Source organism: Eriocheir sinensis, chromosome 65 (assembly GCF_024679095.1).
Source record: "Eriocheir sinensis breed Jianghai 21 chromosome 65, ASM2467909v1, whole genome shotgun sequence".
Classification (NCBI taxonomy): Eukaryota; Metazoa; Arthropoda; class Malacostraca; order Decapoda; family Varunidae; genus Eriocheir; species Eriocheir sinensis.
The window spans coordinates 6,322,759-6,328,959 of record NC_066573.1 but is presented as its reverse complement, the minus strand read 5'-3'; the positions used below and the strand labels follow the sequence as shown (position 1 = coordinate 6,328,959).

The window sequence follows — 6,201 nt, the reverse complement described above, 5'->3', positions numbered from 1 at the left end:
TTCTTATATGATAATAAAATTTCCTGATCATTTCACTCCTTTATTTTCCTCTTCCTTATTTCCTCTCATTCCCATTGTTTTTATGTACATTTCATCTCTTTATCCCTTTTTTATCGTTCTTATATTTCCATTTCATCATTATCATTTCCTTACAACGATATAATAATGCAATTTCCTCATCATTTCAGCTCCCTATTTTTCTCTTCCTTATTTCCTCTCATTCCCATTATTTTTATGTACATTTCATCTCTTTATCCCCTTTTTTATCGTTCTTATATTTCCATTTCATCATCATCATTCCCTTACAACGATGATAATAATAATAATGTATGTTAACAGCGTATATGCCAGTGCGGGTTATTGAATGCCTAGCCAGCGACCACGAGTGTTTCAGCGGGGTTGTTGTCCGCGTCTTGTGTATCTTCATTGTTAACTATTGTTACTCGTTTATCTCTGACTGTCCGTCCACGTCCATCTACACACTCCTTATACATATTGTTCCACACACACACACCAACATTTATGCCATCCACACTTCACAGCATTCTTACACACGCATACACAAACAAACACCTATTCTATGTGCTGTGCTTGTCCTAATGACCTTTGTATGTTTGCCCAAATAAAGTAACCCTGGCGGATATGAGTTTCTCTATCCGTGAACCAATTAGCATTTAGAACACTCGCTACCACCAACAGGGTCACCTTTCCCGCGTGTCCGCAGCGGGGCGGCGGGGGTGTCAGGTTAAGCGTCCTAGAAGTGTGCCTTGCGCGGTGACCTTCTGTTATAGCTCATCGGTGGCTCAGTCGGTTTACTGCCCTGATTTATGTTCTCCAGGCCCGGGTTCGAATCCTGGCACTCGTATTCAACGCAGGCAACACACACACACACACACACACACACATTGAGAGAGAGAGAGAGAGAGAGAGAGAGAGAGAGAGAGAGAGAGAGAGAGAGAGAGAGAGAGAGAGAGAGAGAGAGAGAGCGCATCATCTGTTCTTAAAGTGGAGAAAAATGGCCAAACAACACCTCGACGAGAGAGAGAGAGAGAGAGAGAGAGAGAGAGAGAGAGAGAGAGAGAGAGAGAGAGAGAGAGAGAGAGAGAGAGAGAGAGAGAGAGAGAGAGAAGGAAGAAGAAAGAATGGAAGAGAGGAGAAAGGGAAGGAAGAGGGAAGAAAGAGAGAGAAGGAAGGTAGAAGAAGAGTAGGGCAGTGAGATAGAAAGGAAGAGAGGACAGAAAAAGGGAAAAAGAAGAGAAAGAAGGGAAGTAAGAAAGAGGGGAATAGAGGAGAGAGGAAAGGAAGATTGAAGAGAATGAAAGGAAGGGAAGAAGGAGAGAAAGAAAGAGAGAAGGAAAGGAAAGGAAAGGCGTTGAACCGAAAGATGAATGTATGTGTGTGTGTGTGTGTGTGTGTGTGTGTGTGTGTGTGTGTGTGTGTGTGTGTGTGTGTGTGTGTGTGTGTGTGTGTGGATTGATTTCCATTCCACCTTCGTTTCCTTTCTGTGTAAACATTCAACACCAGACATTTGGCGGTGGTGGTGGTGGTGGTGGTGGTGGTGCTTGTGGTGGTGATGGTGATGGTGGTGGTGATGGTGGTGATGACTTCTTCTCCTCCTCCTCCTCCTCCTCCTCCTCCTCCTCCTCCTCCTCCTCCTCCTCCCCTGCTCTTTTTTTTCTCTTCTTCATTCGTTATTTTTCTCATTTATTAATTTTCCATATTAATTCATTTATTCTCTCTCTCTCTCTCTCTCTCTCTCTCTCTCTCTCTCTCTCTCTCCTTCCTCCCCCTACCCCCACACACACACACACTGGTTCGCTACTCCTGTATTTACAAACGCGGTAGGAAGGGACGCGAACAGCTGTGGGAGGTTGTGTATAGGCGTTGCAGCTGGCCTCGTGTTCCCCTCTGCCCTCCTCGGCTCTCCTAAGTGCTGCCTATACTTCCAGACCCTAGCCCTTACGCCCGTGTCTGTGTATGTGAGGGTAACGCAGTATGCTCAGACGCTATCGGCTCTCCCAACCTCTATAAAAAGTCTGGTTATAGGGATTTTGTGATCAATATCGAGAGAGACGAATATGCTTGGAGGCTGATCCCAACCCTGACAGATAAGATAATAGGGATGACATAAAATTGGATACGTGTTTTAATCAGTTTAAAAGTCTGGTTATATTTCCAGTCCTCAGAGGAAATTTGTCGTGTTTAAGTGGAGAGACACAGAGATAGACAAACAGGAAGGTAAACACACAGACAGACGAAGAGAGAATGGCTAACAGACAGATATACCATGGTGTCAAACTTCCTCAAGACTATTAACTGTAGCAGCGACGGACCAAATTTGTGGCTTTACCGTGTAGCAACGACGGGCCAAATTTGTGGCTTTACCGTGTAGCAACGACGGGCCAAATTTGTGGCTTTACCGTGTAGCAGCGACGGGCCAAATTTTTGTCATGATAAAGACCCCCCAAAATAGATGATGCATAAACTGATCACAAATGCGTTGATATATATTATGGAATAGTGTGTGTGTGTTGATTTTTTTTCATTAATTCGCTTAGAGGGGCCTTTAAGAAACATGACCCCCGCAGCTACCGGGTTAACCCCTTCAGTGAGGATTTCCTACAAAAAGACATCACCAAACTACAGGAATGGAACAAAAAGTGGCTTCTACAATTCAAGGAAGAAAAATGTAAAGTCCTGCACATTGGTAGGGGATATAAAGCATACCAAAACCATATGGGAAACACTCCACTATCCACCACAGAGACGGAGAAAGACCTGGGACTGTATGTTACCAGGCCACCAGTGTAAGCCAAATCCGTGTCAATCGCAGCGGACGGGTTAAAACTACCCACGGAAATACTACTAAGACAACCTCAACGAAAGCCTTATCAAACGCTTCCGGCTCTCACAACCACTATTTCCAAAGAGCAAAAAGAAGATTAGTCGGGTTCTAATGAGTATAATATCACATTCATGGTACGGAAGCCTTGTCAAACTACCACTAGGCTCATAAAACTACCCATGGAAATACTACTAACACAACCTCAACGAAAGCCTTATCCAATGTGTGTGTGTGTGTGTGTGTGTGTGTGTGTGTGTGTGTGTGTGTGTGTGTGTGTGTCTCGCGTGGTTCCCTCCCTCCCTCCTCACGACATCTCTCAAGGTAAAACTCTCAACGTCAAGGGTCCAAACTCCTTCCCTTTCCTCCTTCCCTCCCTCCCTCCCTCCTTCGTTTCCTCCTTCTCTCCTTCCCTCCATTCCTTACTTTTAACATCCTTCTCCCCTTCCTTCCCTCCTTCCTTTCTCTACCTCCCTCCTTCCCTCCCTTCCTCCTTCCTTCATTTCTTTCCTTCCTTCGTTTCCTCCCTTTTCCTCTCCCTCCCTCTCTTAATTTTTTCCTCCCCCTTTTTTTCTCTCCTTATCTCTCCTGCCCTTCTCTCATGTCTTCTCTCTCCCTTTTCCTCCCTTCTCTCCCTTTCCTCCTCCCTCCTTTTTTTCTCTCGTTTTTTTCCTCCTTCCATTCTAATCCTTATCTTCCTCCTCCTCCTCCTTCTCCGTTTTCTTCTTGTTTTCAGCCCTTCTATTCCTCCTCCTCCTCCTCCTTCTTCTCCTCTTCCACTTCCTCCTCCTCCTCCTCTTTTAGTCTCCTCTTTCTCTTCCTTCCCTCACTCTCTCTATGTCTCTTGCTGTTTTTTCTCTTTCCATTCTACCCTCCTCCTCCTCCTCCTTCTCCTCTTCTTCCTCTTCCTCCTCTTCATCTTGTTGTCCTTCCTCTTATTCTTCATCTCCCTCCCTCCTTCTAAAACCTTTCCCTTCCACTCCCTTGCTTTCCGTCTCTCTCTCCCTCTCGCTTGTTCACGATCACTGGAAAAGATAGATAGATGGAGAGATAGATAGATAGATAGATAGGTAGAGAGGCGGGAAAGTAAATAAGGAAAGTTGAAAGAATGAAAAGAGAGATAGAAAGAAGAGAGAGAAGAAGAAAGAGGAAGATAAATTATGTGTTGTGAGGACAGTGGAATGTTGACATGTTAAGAAGAAAACCTGATGCCTATTATGTTACAGTTACCCCCCCCCCTCACACACACACACACACACACACACACACACACACACACACACACACACACACACGTCCCCTCTCTCTCTCTCTCTTCTCGGAGTAGCCCTCTTGTTTTTCTTTTCTTCCTTTTTTCTTTTTTTCTTTTTTCCTCCTCTTTGATTTGACGTTTTGACTCACGAGATTGCGTCATCAGGGCGGTGGTGGTGGTGGTGGTGGTGGTGGCGATGGCGTTGTTGTTGTTGTTTTTGGTGGTGGTGGTGGTGGTGGTGGTGGTGATGCCGTTGCTGTTGTTGGTGGTGGTGGTGTTGGGAGTGACGCTGGTGGTAGTGATCATGGTGGTGGTGGCGGTGGTGGTGACGCTGGTGGTGGTGACGCTGGTGGTAATGATCATGTCGGCGGTGGTGGCGGTGGTGGTGATGGCGCTGACTCGACCCTTCCAGACCAACGAGCCGGTAATGGCGCACCCTTCCCGCACCACCGATCAGCTCGGGACATGATCGTCGCCGCGCCAAAAAGACAAAGAGCGAATCGTCCAGTAATAACCGTTGACGCGCGCCATTATTGCCACGAATATTAAACAACGAACCGCTCATAATGGAACCTCTCCCTCCCTCCTACACACATACACACACATACACACACATATATACACGTTTCTGTTCCTGTTTTACTCATTCTTACTTTCTTCATTTCTTTTTTCCTTGTTTTTGTTCCTTTTAATAGTTCCTTTGGTACCGCTGTGGACTTCCTTCATTGCTTCTTGCCTTGTTTTGTTCCTTTGGTACCGCTGTGGACTTTCTTCATTCCTTCTTTCCTTGTTTTTCTTCCTTTGAATAGTTCCTTCGGTGCCGCTGTGGCGTGAAATCTATCCTGCCATTTATTAAAGCCCCGTTCACAGTGTGCCGACTCTGGGCCACAACAACCCAGCGACTCAAGGTATACGAGGTCTTGGGTGTGAAATGCTGATATGAAAGGGTCGCCCATGATCGGAAAGAGGTCTAGAAATGATCGTCGGATGCTAAATCGATACAATGTGAAGGGGACCGAAGTAACTGTGTATTCTTAAACGTTTCGGAGCCCAAGCACACATATTTGACAAGGCTTTCGTGGGCATTATGGGCATTTCTAGGGGTAGTTTAACCCAATAGCTGCGGGGATCATGTTTCTTAAGGGCGAGAAAAATGAGAAAAAATCATCACTCACGCAAACCATTTCATAATACATATCAACGCATTTGTCATCAGTATATGCATCATCTCTTTTTTGGGGGGTTATATCATGGCAAAAATTTGGCCCCCGTCGCTGGTACACGGTAAAGCCACAAATTTGGCCCGTCGCTGGTACACGGTAAAGCCACAAATTTGGCCTGTCGCTGGTACACGGTAAAGCCACAAATTTGGCCCGTCGCTGGTACACGGTAAAGCCACAAATTTGGCCCCCGTCGCTGGTACACGGTAAAGCCACAAATTTGGCCCGTCGCTGGTACACGGTAAAGCCACAAATTTGGCCTGTCGCTGGTACACGGTAAAGCCACAAATTTGGCCCGTCGCTGCTACACGGTAAAGCCACAAATTTGGCCCGTCGCTGGTACACGGTAAAGCCACAAATTTGGCCCGTCGCTGGTACACGGTAAAGCCACAAATTTGGCCCGTCGCTGGTACACGGTAAAGCCACAAATTTGGCCTGTCGCTGGTACACGGTAAAGCCACAAATTTGGCCCCCGTCGCTGGTACACGGTAAAGCCACAAATTTGGCCCCCGTCGCTGGTACACGGTAAAGCCACAAATTTGGCCCCCGTCGCTGGTACACGGTAAAGCCACAAATTTGGCCCCCGTTGCTGGTACACGGTAAAGCCACAAATTTGGCCCGTCGCTGGTACACGGTTAATGACTCTGATGGTAGTTTGATCCTTCTACACTATGAAGGTGAAAACGACTCATGAAAACTCGATTCCTTTCCCTTTTAGCCTTTGGAAGTAGATGATGTTAGAGGCGGAAGCGTCTGAAAATACCAACCCATTTCACAAGGCTTTCGTTTGGATTTGGGACATTTCCATAGGTAGTTTTATAACCCGATTGGTATAGATTGACTTTTCCTTTTTTATATTTTTTTACAGCTAAGGAGGCAGTTCAAGG

The 6,201-nt window shown here is 46.1% G+C and overlaps 1 long non-coding RNA gene across 2 annotated transcripts in view; it reads left to right on the top strand.

The window, feature by feature from the left end:
• LOC126987538 (uncharacterized) overlaps positions 1-29 on the top strand; it is a 57,245-nt gene extending 57,216 nt beyond the window's left edge. For both annotated transcript variants that reach the window (XR_007740982.1, XR_007740983.1), the window contains one exon: positions 1-29. This exon is cut by the window's left edge and continues 135 nt beyond it. This is a non-coding gene — a long non-coding RNA (uncharacterized LOC126987538).
• The last annotated feature ends 6,172 nt before the right edge of the window (positions 30-6,201 follow it).